The sequence below is a fragment of the Gorilla gorilla genome, chromosome 13 (genome assembly GCF_029281585.2).
Source record: "Gorilla gorilla gorilla isolate KB3781 chromosome 13, NHGRI_mGorGor1-v2.1_pri, whole genome shotgun sequence".
Lineage (NCBI taxonomy): Eukaryota > Metazoa > Chordata > Mammalia > Primates > Hominidae > Gorilla > Gorilla gorilla.
Genome location: NC_073237.2, coordinates 111,950,846 through 111,966,380, shown reverse-complemented (window position 1 = coordinate 111,966,380; position 15,535 = coordinate 111,950,846). Strand labels below are relative to the sequence as shown.

The 15,535-nt window shown below is 38.5% G+C and overlaps 1 long non-coding RNA gene across 1 annotated transcript in view; it reads left to right on the top strand.

The window, feature by feature from the left end:
• Positions 1-4,960, top strand: part of LOC109028278 (uncharacterized) — a 135,295-nt gene extending 130,335 nt beyond the window's left edge. The window contains exon 4 of the long non-coding RNA XR_008668383.1: positions 4,922-4,960. This is a non-coding gene — a long non-coding RNA (uncharacterized lncRNA). The remainder of the gene's footprint in view (positions 1-4,921) is intronic.
• The last annotated feature ends 10,575 nt before the right edge of the window (positions 4,961-15,535 follow it).

Genomic DNA, 15,535 nt, shown 5'->3' with positions numbered 1-15,535 from the left:
CAAGCAAATCAATCAAAAAATTGAGACTAGTGTTCCCAAGAAAACATAGTGATAAATGATGCCTTTCTGGGCTCTTAATAGCTCTTTAGCTTGATCTATGGGACACTGAAGTTGCTCGGATGAGGTAGAGCAAGAATGAGAGAAAATGGGCCTATCTGGAAGGTACTTTGGCAATACAGCAGTTAAGCAAAATCAGGTTAACTCCACCTGAAAATTGCCTACTTTTGGGACAGTCACCCACAACCCCTACTTAATATGAAAAAGAAAACAGTTTCATCTTGTTTGCAGCCAAGAAAACTTCCTCAGAGTGTTGATACATGAACTGGGATTTGAGAACCATCTTCTCAATTCCTAACAGCCTTCAACAATGGAAATACTGTGGCAATGTCTTCATTGACACCAGACTACTTTGAGGAACTGCAGACCCCCCTCAGTTTTGAACCACAGAGAGCCATTTACTGGACTGAAATTGTCAGGAGTTTGGAATCAGTTTCTCCATCCAGCAAATGGGGATAATAATGTGTCTTGTAGGGTAGATATTGGGATTAGGTGGGTTGATTGATAAAAAGAATCTAATAATGCTAGACATATTGTAGGCACTCGGTAACAAAGGACATTATTAGCTGGAACTTCCTCAAGAAGTTGAGACTCCTTACCATTTTGCAAGATGGAGCACCATCTTCTGACCCAACAGAGCAATACAATTTGAAGGACCCTGCTGAGAATGAAGGTCTAGCATTCATCTTCAGTAATTAATACATGCCCTAGGGGATGCTTGTGATTGGAAATGGGAGGGCAGAAGACTGTTTTTTACTCTTTGATTGAGTGCTTTTTTTATCTCAAGCTATTCTGAATGTCATGGAGAGTTAATGAAGACATGTTGTACACCCACTGCAAACACAATAAAAGAGAAAATGCAACCAATTCTACCACTGTCTGAGTAGATTAAATCCTCAGTTATACTAGAAGTTCAGGGAAGAAAATGAGAGCTGTGTTAGGAGATGGATGGGGATAACACTGGTTACAAAGTCAGAAAAAAACGAGGAAGGATCCTCTTCCATCTTTTCAAATTTCTCCACTTTTCCTTCCTTCTTCAACTCCCCCTTCCTCAACAGCTAAGGACAGAGAGTGGGCACAAAGTGTCTGCATTGACTTTAGCATCAGATAATAAAATCAGCATAATTTAGTCTTAATACTATGTCCAGAGTTATGATCTCTATGTTTTTCTTACCACCATTTAGTGAAATTGCAGAAAATCATCTAAAAAAGTAAAAAAAGCAGTAACATTCCATCAGTAGCTTTTGCTTCTCAAAGACTGGCTTCAAATAACAGATGTGACGTGCTTCAGGTTAGCCGCCACTCACAACACTTGAGATATCCAACTGGGAACAATCTCCCTGAGTTGGAATAAATGAGATGATCTAATACCTGAAGATTCCCCAACTCCAGCCCGTTTCTTACATATACAATACATCTGAGAAATGGCTGAATGCATTCTCCCCAAAAGATTGGGTAGGGCACTTCTTCTTTCATGAGACAGCAATTTAGAGGGACCCCAAGGGGGTAGCTGAGGAGGTTAAGAAAGTCTGCAAACTTGTTTGAAATCTCTAGGGTGAATTTTCCTGCATAAATCTTAGCAATTATGACTCTATTTTCCTTAAAGAAAGAAGCAATGAAAAAAAAGTAAAACAAACCCCAGAGCGATTCCTACAGTGTGTCTATAAAGTGAACTTTTCTTCTGAGAAACAATGGTTTCTATTTTTAGGGAATTTTTAGTTTCCCTTTGCTTTTCTAGAAGGGATCTGGTATATTTCAGACTAGAGTAGATTAAGTCGTTAAAAGTGATAGCTCTGCTTCATACTCAAAGCAGTCCCCAAACAGAGCACTACAGGTACATCAGACAGTGAAATTCTCCCCAGAAGAGGAAAGGGTTCATGGTTACAATCTACTTTTTTTGTGCACAGATTCAGGTGTCGGACAAAATGGAGTTCAAATCCTAGATCTTCCCATATGCAACTTCCTTAACCTCTGAGTCTCAGTTTCCTCTTTTGTCAAATGTCCATAATGATAATAATAATAATAAATAGACTTTTCCTGGTGTGAATATTCTGTTGCATAATATTATTTTAAAGGGGATTATAATCATTTGTTGCATTCATGTTGACATACAATATTCAATGTCTAAATACTCTAATTCTACCTGCCAACAAATGCATAGGATATCACCTTCCTGTCAGTTTTTCTGCAGACATTATTGAAATGAACTCTCTCTTATCCTGAGATGGGTTTGAATACCCAATGAGAAGCAGATCCCATGAAATTAACTCACAAATTTCAGATCTCAAAATCAGTAAGCTGTGGAGGAAGGATCAAATCCAGTTCTATCTGAATCTAAACTCTTTTTCTTATCTACTTCATGGTGCTGCCGTGAGCTGGGACTGTACATATTGATTGATTGATTGATTCATTCATTCATTCATTCATTCATTCATTCTTTTATCCAATCATTCAACAAGTATTAAGCAATGTTTTGTTTTGCTTTGCTTTGTAGGGGACATTTAAAATGTGAAGGCACTTTACAAAAGTAAAGTTCTATGTGAATATAAGCTGTTATAATGAAGGGCTGAAGCCTGTCTGTTGTCCCCGGTATTTTGAGTGGGAAACATAAGCAAAATTCATATCCCGTGATCTCTCATCCTATGAAAAAACAAAATAAAACAAACCCTAAACTACAACCCACCAACTGCTAATATAATCTATATTTTACCTCCAGATTTATTGAGGTATAATTGACAAAATCTTACATATATTTATTGTGTACAATGTGATAATTTGATACACGTAAATAATGTGAAATGATTACCATAATCAAATTAATTAATCTGTGGCATATCTATCACCTCATATAGGTTTTTTATTTTTATTTTTGGTGTGATGGGGTTTCTTAAGATCTCTCTCAGCAAATTTCAAGTATACAATACAGTATTATTAACTATAGTCACCATGTGTGCCTTAGACCCCCAGAACTTACTCATAACTGAAAGTTTGTCCCCTTTGACCAACATCTCCTCGTTTCCTCCACCCTCAGCCCCTGGCAACCACCATTCTACACTCTGCTTCTGAGTCTGATTTTAATAGTCATTATTGAAAATAGTATAGAAATTCTTCAAAAACTTTAAAATAGGACTCCTATACAATTCAGAAATATCACTACTGAATGTATATCCAAAGGAAATAAAATCAGGGTGTTGAAAAGATATCCGCACTCCCATATTTACTACAGTATTGTTCACAATAGCCAAGATATGGAATTAACCTAATGAGCCTAAGTGTCCATTGATGGATGAATATATATATGTATATATAAAACATTATTCAGCCTTAAAAAAGAAATCAGCATACTATTATGTGCAACAACATGGATGAGCCTGGATGTTAGGTGAATAAACCAAATGCAGAGGGACAAACACTATATGATAAGAGAATTAATCTTAAAACCATTGGCTCTTCAACAGATCAAGAATGTAGCCTCTTGGGCTAATTGTATCACAGAAAATGAGGCAACAAAGGCAATTGTCAGGAAAACCAAATAAACCTCTTCACATGTCCCAAAAATTTCCTCCAGTCACCAGACTGGCACAGAATCTTACTTGGTAAAATCACATCTCCCAGCCATCTAGGGTAGGTTGATGGAAAAGCAGTGCTTACCTGCAGCCTCTAGAGAGAGAATGGAGGAAATAAGAGAGAGTTTAAAAAGTACTCTTTTACCTGTGCCAGGTAATCAAGGTAATCAACAGTGATAAGCCATATTGATCATATGTACCCATAATATGTCATGAGAATGGACTCTTACTTCCCTGAAACACACAGCCCTAGTCTAATTGTGAGAAAAGCATCATAAAATCCAAATTTAGGCATATTCTACCTGACCAGTACTCATTAAAACTGTCAAGGTTATCAAAAACTTAGGGAAGTCTGATAAATTGTTGGCACCAAGAGGAGCCTGAGAAGACATGATTAAAGGTAATATGGTAATTTTTCTGGTATTCTAGAACAGAAAAGTAACATTAGATAAAAATTAAGGTAATCTGAATAAAGAATGAGCTTTAGATAATAATAGTATAACAATATTGGTTCATTAATTGCAACAAATGTGCCACACTTTGTGTAAGATTTAATTACAAAGGAAACAGTATGTGGTATACAGGAATTCTCTATTATCTTTCCAATTTTTCTGTAAATCTAAAATGGTTCTAAAAAAAAGTTTACTTTTTTTTTTAAGGCACTGTCGTCATTCAATGGAAAAATGGAAGCCAAAAAAGAAGATTTGATTTAAGAATAACCAACCCTCTCATTATCCCGTTGGGCACTGTTATGCCTTGTCTCTGGAAACCAATATAATTTACTTCATTTTGATTTGTGTTCTGTCTTGTTCAGAAAGTGCTTCAGGTGACTTACAAGAAGATATAAAAATTAAAACTCGAGAAGCTATTACAGGGCGGGACTTGGGTGGGGAACAATTTGCCCTAGGGTGGGTATACAAGCTTTAGAATTAGGTGGACTTGTGTGTATGCTTTGCTTCTTGGTAAAGTTACTTAACCTATTTGTAGCTCTCTTTCCTCATCTGTAATGTGTATTTAATAAGTATTCAAGATGCCATATGCAATGTTATATCTTAACAGGTAAGTAATTAACATGTGTACCATATTTGTATACATTGGGCATAGTGGCATTTCGGTGGTCTGATATCTCAGGGATGTTCCAGAACCCCACCAAAGGATCCAAATTGGAGAATATGTTGGTTTAACCAAAAAAAGTGTCGGAAATACTTGGAGCCCCACCAAAATGTCTTCATAAAAGAACACATCTTTCTACACACAAGAACTTCTTAAACTTTAATGTAAATTCCTTCATTTTTTAGATCACAAAACTGAGGCCAAGAGGGAGGAAGCGATTTGCCCAAGATCACACAGAGAATTGGGAGCAGAATTAGATCTTAAATGCAAGCATCTCAACTGCTACTTAGTCTTTTCTTTTATATATATCAAATTACATATTTTTTCTTCCAAATATACTTCCTGTATACTTTGTAAAACGAAGTAAGGAAAAGAGATGTGCAGTTTTCATATTTCAATGTTAGGGATTAAAGATTTCTTCAAGCATCTGATTGCTGATTGGCTAAGAAACACACACCAGTATTTGTGGATATGTAAGAATAAAAAAAGATTTCTTATGGTATATACTTTCAATGAATTTGAAGTAATAAAGAAGGATTTGTTTCCTAGGTTTGTTTTGTTATTGTTTTATCCTAGCCACAATTAACATGATAGTTAAGAGAATAAACTTTGGAGCCAGACAGATAAGGATTAAATCCTGGCTCCTCCATTTACTAGCTATATGACCTTATTCACCTTAGTAAATATTGCTGAGCTTCACTTTTGTCATCTTTAAAATAGAGATTACTAAGATACAAAATTCATAAGGTTTATATGAAAATATAAAATTAAATGCTATATATAAATTTCGTAATAAAGAACTTGGCACAAAGTAAACATTCATTGAAATGCAGTTGTTATTGTTGCTGCTGCTATTGTCATCATTGTATTCTCTTCTTGGGAAATTAATATTGTGTGATTCCCAGGGAGGTACTCAGCCTAGCAATAAAGCAATATTGAGTCCTTTTGTCTAGGCATCAGAAAACCTGGTATCATTTATGTCATACTTGCAGCTTACTAATTATGTGATTGGATCAACATATTTTTACTCTGGCCCCAAGTTGTACCATGTATCAGATAGAGCTTTTTTTTATCGAATAAGGCAAAAGCCCAGTCTCAAATAGTCTTAAACCAAATTGTAGAAATTACATGTTTAGGCAATTGAAACCTCCATAGGCAATTTCTTCTTTAGGCTCAGGTTAATCCAGGACTCAAAATATGTCAAAAAATCTGTTTGTTTGTTTTCCATTGCGCAAATCTGTTCTCTTCCATGTTGGCTTCATTCCCAAGATCCACATGGTAGCAATATGGTTGACATCAGCTCCAGAGCTAAAGGCCCAGAGTTTCCATTCCAAAGAGAAGAGAGCACTTTTCTTTCCTAAACAGATTCTATAAAAGCCTTAACCCAGTTTCTGACTGGTAGACATTGACTCATATGCCTAACTCTGAACCAATCACTGTGGGCAGGAGAATAGAACACAATGTTTAGCTTAAGCTGTGGTCACATGCCATTCCTGGAAATGGGGGTAAGGTAGTTCTGTTCAAATAACTAACAGTAAAGGAATGAGCCCTGTATTCTTTTTATTTTATTACTTTATAACAAATTATTACAAACATAGCCACTTAAAACAACCCAATTTTATTATCTCACATTTTCTGTAAGTTAGGAGCCCAAGAATGGCATAACTATACTCTTTGTTCAGGTCTTAAATGGCTGAAATCAAGGCATTAGCAAAGGCTACCATCTCACCTGGGGCTCCTAGCACTCTTTCAAGCTCATGGGGTCGTTGGCTGAATTAAGTTTCTTGTTAATTCCAGAGGCCACCCTCATGTACTTGCCACATAGGCTATTCTCTCACAATACAGTAGCTTTCTTTATTCTGAAGGTTGCCAGGAGAGTGTCTCTCTGACACTTCACCTTCTTTTAAAAGGCTCACCTTGGCTGGACGTGATGTCTCATGCCTGTAATCTCAGCACTTAGGGAGGCCAAGGCAGGCGGATCACTTGAGGCCAGGAGTTCAAGAACAGCCTGGCCAACATGGTGAAACCACCTCTCTACTAAAAACACAAAAATTAGCTGGGCCTGGTGGTGCATGCCTGTAATCTCACCTACTCGGGAGGCTGAAGCAGGAAAATCTGTTGAACCCAGGAGGCAGAGGTTGCAGTCAGTGGACAGAGATTGCACCACTGCACTCCAGCCTGGGTGACACAGCAAGACTGTGTCTCAAAAAAAAAAAGAAAAGAAAAGAAAAGAAAAAAGAAAGAAAGAAGAGAAGAGAAAAGAAGGAAAAGAAGAAAAAAAGAAAAGAAAAGAAAAGAAAAGAAAAAAGAAAGGCTCATCTGATTAGGCCAGGCCTACCCAGGATAATCTCCCTGTAGACTAAGTCAACTGATTAGTAGCCTAATTATGAGAGTGACATTTCATTGTATTGCACTGGTTCTGTGCATGCTCAGGCAAAGAGGATCATACAAGGAATATATATTAGGGCACACAAATCTTAGGGGCCATTTTAGAATTCTGTCTACCACCAACTCACAAAGGAAAACAGGAGTCTGGTTAACAAGATGACATTGATTGTTGGGCAGCCAGAAAAATAAAATCCCCTACATCTCTTCAGAAAAACAAAAGGGCTGGGATTGGCCCAGATTATCACTACTATCTCTTCTAATTCAAATCATGCTTAATTTTGTGAAACCAAATATAGAATCTTAAGTATTTCCAGTGTCATTGAGGGAATTAGCAGCAACTGTGTATGAAAGTCACTAGAAATAGAGGGCAAATTTTTCAAAAATATCACCCTCCTGAGTGTTGTCTCAGCAATTTTTGCAACCCTCCCCCTTTTGGTGGGCATATCTTGCCCACCTCATTAATATTTTCTGACTGGCTGTTGACAGTGCATTTTTTATAAGACTTGAAGGACACAGTCTAGTCTAGGACCCAAAGGAGTTGAAGGAGCCTTCCTTAAATATGGGCCTGACCCAGCAAGCGAGTCACCTTCCCTGAAGTCTTGGAGCTTGAGCTATGGTTAATCTCTGGCCCCTTGTTTTTGGCAATGAAAGGGGAGGATGTGGTCAGACTCATAAAGGCATTACTCAGAGCCAGTTTGGTTCTGAGGAAAGAAATCTGGCAAGATCTATTCCTACATGGCTCCATCCCTGTCTCCAAAAGCTTCCCAGAGGACTGCCTTCAGGACCTTGGCCTCAGTTAGGAGCTGACTACCAGCAGAATTTGAACTCAGATCTCCCAGCACTGGCCTTCTCTCATGGGTAATTGCAAGAGAACACATGAGAAAATAAACAACTTCTTCTTTGGTTACAAAGCTCCCTACAGTGTTTCACATTCCCTGGGCTGACATTTCATAAATAATTGAGCATTTACTATGAGTTAAAGCATGCATCCCTATATCCTAGCTCTCTTATTGTGTGTGTGTGTGTGTGTGTGTGTGTGTGTGTGTGTGTGTATGAACATATATATTGAAAGACCAGAGAAGGCACCTGCCCTTGAAGAATTCATGATCTACTGGTGGAGATTCAGAAATGTGTTTGAACAGTTTCAGCAAAATGTGAAATGTTGTAATGGGGGGAAACAAGGTACAGCACGTAATGTAAACCAAGACAAAAGGATTCAAGGAGGGCTTCCTGTAGAAGGTAGTACATGAGTTGAGTTGAGCTTCAAGAAATAAAGGGATGTTAGCTAGGTGGAGGTCAAAAAGGTATTTGGAAATGAACAAACAGCATAAGAAAAGGCCAGATGTATAAAACAGCAAAGTTCATGCAGAGAAAAATACAAGCAAATTGATAGTGCTGGGATGTAAACTTGGTTATGGTCTGAAAAGGGTGAAAAGGTGGAGCTTTACAAAAAAGGCAAGTATGGAGAGGTCAGCATAAACAAGGTCATAGAGAATCTTACATGCTACATTGAAGAGCTTGGTGTTTTTCTTGTGGACAACATGGTGTCCCTGAAAGGTTTTGAGCTGAGGAGAGATAGGATCTGTTTGTTGTGGATTCCTCTATCTGTAGTGTACAGAACAGATCTAAGTCTACAAGGCTGGAGATATAGAGGTCAGCTCTTGGCTGTTGCAATGGTTCAGGTGAGAAATGGTGAGAGTCTGAAATCTAGCAATGACACTGGGAAGAAAGAAACAGTCTTAGAAGATTTGGGGAATAATATCTGCAAGATTAGTTGTAGATTAGCTGTGGTGTCTAATGAAAGGAATAGCATCAAGAACAATGCCTAAGATTACCTCCTCAAGTCTTTTTCTTTCTTTCTTTTGTTCTTTCTGTCTTTCTTTTTCCCTTCCTTCCTTCCTTTCTTCCTTCCTTCCTTTCCTTCCTTTCCCTCTTCCTTCCTTTCTTCCCTCATTCATTTTTTCTTTGTCTTTGCCTCTTCTTCTTCTTCATGAATCAGGTTGAAGTTCAACCAACATTTAGTAAGCATTTATTATGTTACAGTCATGTTCTAAACACTTTCCAAAATCACATTTTGCTTCCCAAGAAACAACTCTATCAGAAGAGAGATAAAGTAGTGAAATCTTGGAGAGAGAATCAGCTTGCTTAAGGTCAGCTAGTAGCAGAGATAGGAATAGATAGCATTTGTTTTAGAGAATACATGGAGTTTGCTTGAGTCCTAGACCACTGGAATGAGAATTTTATAAACTCAAAATGCATATTTGCAGTTATTCTAAAGAGAAGCATAGTGGGATAAATACTATAGCTTTATAATGATCGCTATTATTCTGCCACCAATCCAGTGGTAGGTTTAGAGGTTTTAAACCAGTGATTTTCAAGCTTGCCTATACATTGGAGTTACCTAGGTAACCTTAAGAAACTTTTAAAAAACAACGATGCTGATCCCCTTCCTAGAAACTCTGATTAGATTGTTTTGAAGTACAACCTGGGCATCAGTATATTTAAAATCTCCAGGTGATTATAATGTATAGCCAAGGCTGAGCATCATGGAACTAGCCCCAGAACAAGCAGAAAATGATCTTCTCTCCTGACTTCTGCACCTGGTCCTCTCTCCTTTCTCCTGCCTTAGATAGTGTGACTCTTGCGCAAACACAAAAGCATTCTTCCCAGCATGGCTCTCCCCTCTGCTGCAGCCTCCCCGCCGCTGGTGGTCCCATGCTCTCGGCACAGATGGATCTGCTACCTAATTGCCTGCTTATTTGTTAAGTGGTTGTCCCCAGCAGATGTTCCCATGTGGGGATTTGGAGGCCAGCATCTGTATACAAACAGCTGATTGCATCACTGTCCTGCTTTTGATCTAGTCCTAATGGGGCACCGCCCAGGCCACAGATGACCTTCCAAAACTAACCTGATGATAAGCTTTCCGATTCCCCATTTTCATCCCCAACTTGTTCTTTTAATCATCCTTCATGATCTTAGAGGCTCTGCGTGTGTCTTCTTGGATTACTTTCTTCCTCTGCTTTTTAAATTATTATTATTGTTGTTGCTGTTGATCTTTCTCTTAAAATAACAGAGCATGATGGCAGCCTCAGTATCTTCATGGTACAAATGTGCTAACTGGGACACAAAAAGGCAAAGTCACTTCATCAGGATTAGGACACAGTCATTCAGGGGAAGAGCTGAGTTTTAGTTCTTCCATCTCTTATCTCCATTGCCATATACCACCTTACCCAGCCTCACCAAATGGACTATGGGTTTGATGGCTGATTCTGAAACCTCCTAACTGTGAGACTTTGACAAGTTACTTCACCAGAACTAGCAAGATAATAATATTCTATGTCTGCCAGCATCATTATGAAGTTTAAAAATACTGTGTATGAAGCGCATAGCACCGGGTTAAAAGAGTTGTTCAAAAAGGTATGCAAAAATGCTGGAAAAGTGATAATGATGTCCAGCATGATGATTTAGTCCCAGGCATATGAGTTAGATATTCCCATTTGAATCTCCATTATCCCTGAGTAGCAGAGTTCCTTTGGTCAAGTTACTTCACCTCTTTGAGTCTCCATTTTCTCATTTTAAGAATGAAAATAAAAGTAATATTAATCTTACCTCATTGTAATAATATTGAGCACTTATTATACAACTTGGCACATATTGAACCTTAAGATGATAAATATTAGGGATGAAAGTGAGAAAGGAGAAAAAACGTAAGACAACAATGCTTTCTATCATGCAGAAAGAGCACTACATGAGGAGTCAGGACACCTGATTCTTAGTATAATACCAGCTCCGAGAGTAATTTTCTGTGTGATCTCTGATAAATTCCTTTCTATCTGTGTGCTTCAGAGGTCTTATCAGGAAGACTGGATGGTCTTTGTGCCTTCTTCCATACTGTGATCTCTATCTCAACAAAGCTCTCTAATTCCTCAATTCTCTCATCAGCCAAGGAATGTGACATGCCAGGGTCCTTCTGGTTTCATAAAATCCTTTGCCTTCCCTATCTCCTTCCCCATCTTCCTAGCCTTTGTGCTATGACCTCCTTCTCACTGCCTTTTTCTGTACATAAGGAGGCAGTCTCACCCTCTCCTACAACCTTTGCCTTAAATGTGGGGAGAAGGACCCAAGAACCCAGCCATGGAGAAGAACCACCAAGTGCTTTTAGAGATTAAGCCATGGTCTCCTGAGAAGACAGTGACTGTCAAGTGGAAAAACTGACAACAGCTTTAGCTCCAGTCATGCAAATAGTATTACTGCAAAGACATATATTTAGCATCTATGACATCAGCTTGATTTACCTTGATTAATGGAGCAATTTGCTGTGCATTTTTCCAAATGCTGTAATCAATTAGGGCTCAAAATAGATTAGAAAACCTCTATGACATGGACACAGTCCAAAAAGGCTAATGCATTATAAAATATATGTATATATCCTTTCCAACGATGCAGTGGATGAAGATTTGTGTCTTGGACTAACTCAGAGGGGTTCAGGTTTATACAATTAGGCATCAGTCGCTTTTGATTTCAGGTATTGTTAAAGGCAAGTCAGGGGGAAAGGCGCCATGTAAATGCTACTCTATCTTGATCTAGCTTCTCAACATCTCTCCATGTATTCTCTTTTCCCTACTCCAGTCCATTCTCACAGTGATGTTTATAAAACACTCAGCTGGTTATAGCCCACTTGTAACAACAGAATAGGCCCTAATCTCTTAGATTGACATTGACAGCCCTTTGAAATTGGCACCATAGTATTATTTCAACTTCATCTCCTCCTATGTCCCACACATTCCCCATATTTTATCTTTCTATATTTCTCAAAGTTCCCCCCAAATATATCACGTACTTCCTTACAACCCTGTATTTGACCCTACCTTCTCTCTGCCTTGAATAATAAAAATAACTCATATTTATGGAGTATTTTTTATAGACCAGGCACTGTGCTAAATGTTCGCCCTATATTATTGCCCTTAATTCTCCTAACCACCCCATAATCTGTGAAAGTTGAAATGCTTGATCTAAGTTGTACATAAGTCAGTAACAACATTAAGATCAAACCCTGGTCGATCTAATCCCAAAGCCCTTGGTCTTTCTTCCTCTCCTTTTGTATAATTCCTTTATCTTTTCTTCTCAATCCTTCTCCACATTTCACACTCTCACTGTGCTCTTCCAGGAGGAAAGATACCTTTCAGACTTGGTGACAGTTAGATGCTAGAAGCTGAATGTGTGGCCCATTCAGAAATGAAATTACTCTGTGCCCAATTGACACATTCTACAATGACTTACGAGCTACTGCTTTAGGTAAAGTACCCTCCCAGGCACTAAATATGGTGCAGAGGGATGGAGTGTAGTTTAAGGATTGAACATAACAAAGCACTGCTTGACAGAGACTCAAGTGACTTGGGATTAAATTATAGATATTCTATTAACCACATGTATAATTTTGAGTCTCTCAGAATCTATACTTCATTGTCAATAAATAGAGATAATATTCTATATGATGCATTAATCAAATTGATATGAAGATATAAAAGTGTTTCATCAAGTACTTTACACAAAGTGTTGATTTTCCTACCTGGCACCCAGCCTGAAGGAACTTCTGATTCTAGGAGCTTTTGCTTTAAATTCTATGTAAAACTGTAAACTACAAAGCAGTGTGAATTCCTGTTAATTTCAGACAAGAATTAGAGAGCTGACTGTAAAACCATTGAAATTGCTGCCTGGTTCTTCAGGACTTCTCCAGGACCTCATAAAACCTGGGCCATAACTGGTCCTCAAAACCTGAGCCATAACTTGTCCTCAAAATACACCCACCAAATGAATGAATATTGCTGTCACTGCAGGAGAACCAGACTATGAAGTCAGAAACATGGGCTCTGGTCCCAGCTCTACTCCTCACTGACACTAGTAAGTAAATTCAGTTTCTTGTGGACTTGGTTCTTTATCTTTAAAAAGAGCATGTTAAAACCCTGACTTCATAAAGTTGTTATGTAGAGCAAATAAAACTCCACATGGAAGTGCATTGTAAACTATAAAGAGATGTGTATGTACAAGAAGACGAACAGAATTGACTTGTATTCTTAAAGGAATGCATAGGCATATAAGTGCTGTGCTTGAGGCTCTCAGAGGATCCCCATCCAAAAGTCTATAATTCAAAGTCTAGTGGTTTATTCCATTTTTACAAATGACCATTCATCATCTTGACCTGACACTTAGCGAATGAACCATAATATCCTCCAATCCACTGCTTAGCATATTCTTGGCAGAAAGAACATTAGAGACCAATGGATCCTCTACTTTCTTTTCCCCAGTACACACCATTGTACTGGAGGAGCCTGACCCCCAGAGGGCAGGGACTGTGTCTTCCCCTTTCTTCAGCACTTAGCATAGTGCCTCGCCTATTACATTTTCATTAACTCTTCAATAAGTGAATAAATAAACAAATTAAATGACTTGTTGAAGCTATCCTCAGTGCCTAGCAGAGGGCCTGACCTACTATGTTTAGTTGTTGTTATTGTTTTTAATGAAATGAATAAATGGATAAATGCTCATCCAGCAAGTTGGTAGCAGTGATGGGACTCAGACCCCTTCCTTGGCAATCTGTATCCCAACATATCACAAGCTGGTATTCATCCTGGCTTGCATTTGCTGCTAATTGACTTAGGTTTGTGCATTTGTTTCTACATATGTACCTCTAACTCTGTAGAAGAAACAAGAGAGTTTGTCACTATGTCTCTGGGAATATATAGCTTAGGTTTTGTCACCCAGTAGGTAATCAATAAATGTGTCTTAATTATATGAACCTGGGCAAATTAAAGAAGCTATCTGGAGTGTGACTTCTGAGGAAGAGACCTGGTAGGAAGTATTTGTGTGGTCTGATAATGTATTTATTTACAAGACTAATGTTTATCTAAGCTCCAGAAGATTTCTGGCTTCATTTTGGTATCTGTGTGCATTTGTGTTATTTTCCATCCTTCTGGGGAAAATAGCCCATCCTTCTGGGGTCCAGCTGGGCTACAAAGTAATAAACAGACATAAAAATTGGCTGACTCCATGACAAGAAGTGGGAGCAACCCAAACCCTTTAAGAAATTCTTCTCTCAGTAGTGAATGCACCAGCATCCAGCTAGTTCAAGCAGGGTTCAAGTAAGCACTCTAACTTTGTGAAAACTATTTATGACCAGCACAATAAAACCTCTCTACCCACTCAGTTGCTGGGCATTTGAGACATAGCTGTTTTTCTTTCAGTCTGTTCTTTGACAGCAATCAACAACATTGAGTTACTTTGACAATTTTGACAACTAATTCAGGGTATGAGCAAGCCTCTCCTTTTGTTTGCTTAGTATATCCCTTTGCAATTTAAGAATTCTACGGTGTCTGATACAAATCAATGGTCTTACTTCCTTCTGAATGGCTGAACCAAGTTTAAAACTACTGTCTAAAATATCTTACTGGATATTATGAAGAGACCAAATCAGTTTCAAAGGTTCATCATGGCTCTTTGCTCATGACATTTACTTCACAAACAATCCCATAAACTCCAAAAAAATTACTACAGTATGCATTTGACAGATGACTCATTTGCCAATCTGTTTATTTCATGTATATTGAATTGATAAACTTGTCCCAAAAGATAGATTAAGAGGTAAAAGCCATGGTCTGTGTCCTAAAGGATACCATGTCCAGGCATGAAAAATGAAGCATGAGTATCAATTTCTATGGCACCAGAGAGTGCTCACTGACACAGACAAGAGACACACAGTGCCCCAGAAACTCAGAGAGAAGAATGGCCACTTCTGGAGGTGGACAAGAGGAGGGAGATGGAATTTAGAAGGCTTCATGGGACAGGTAATCCTTGCACTGGGCCAGAACTGTGTATGCAATACTAATCTGTTATTAGTGAGGGAAAGAGGTGGGAGCCTAACCCACCCAGGTGAAAAGCATGGTTTTTACCAGCTCACTGTGCCCTCTTACTCTACTGAAGTCCTATGGTCCTAAGCATCTACCCTCTTGGGGCTATTCTTGAAAAAATAACAGTAACCAAATTTGCTGTGTGCCAGATATCATCTGAAGTGCTTCACACTTGCTAGCTCCTCACCACAAAGGTAAATGAGGTAGGTTGTCTCCATTTTTGTACGTGTGGAAAATATATTTGAGTTTAAATACAAGTGTTGGGCACTTGACCAACATCACAGAGCTAGTCAGTAGAGCAGCTGGGCTCCAATTCAGTTCTCTCCTACTCCTTAACCTACCTTCCTTAAACCCCATGCTAACTACCTTCTTGGTCAGATGGTTTAATTGCTCCGTGGGGGAAAATGAGTGTTGGTAGAATCATCTAGGGAGATGTCCCTTTGGAACTTACTCCCTCAGGGCTCCATAATTGTGCTTGTATGAAACAGAACTCCCAGTGCCTACCAT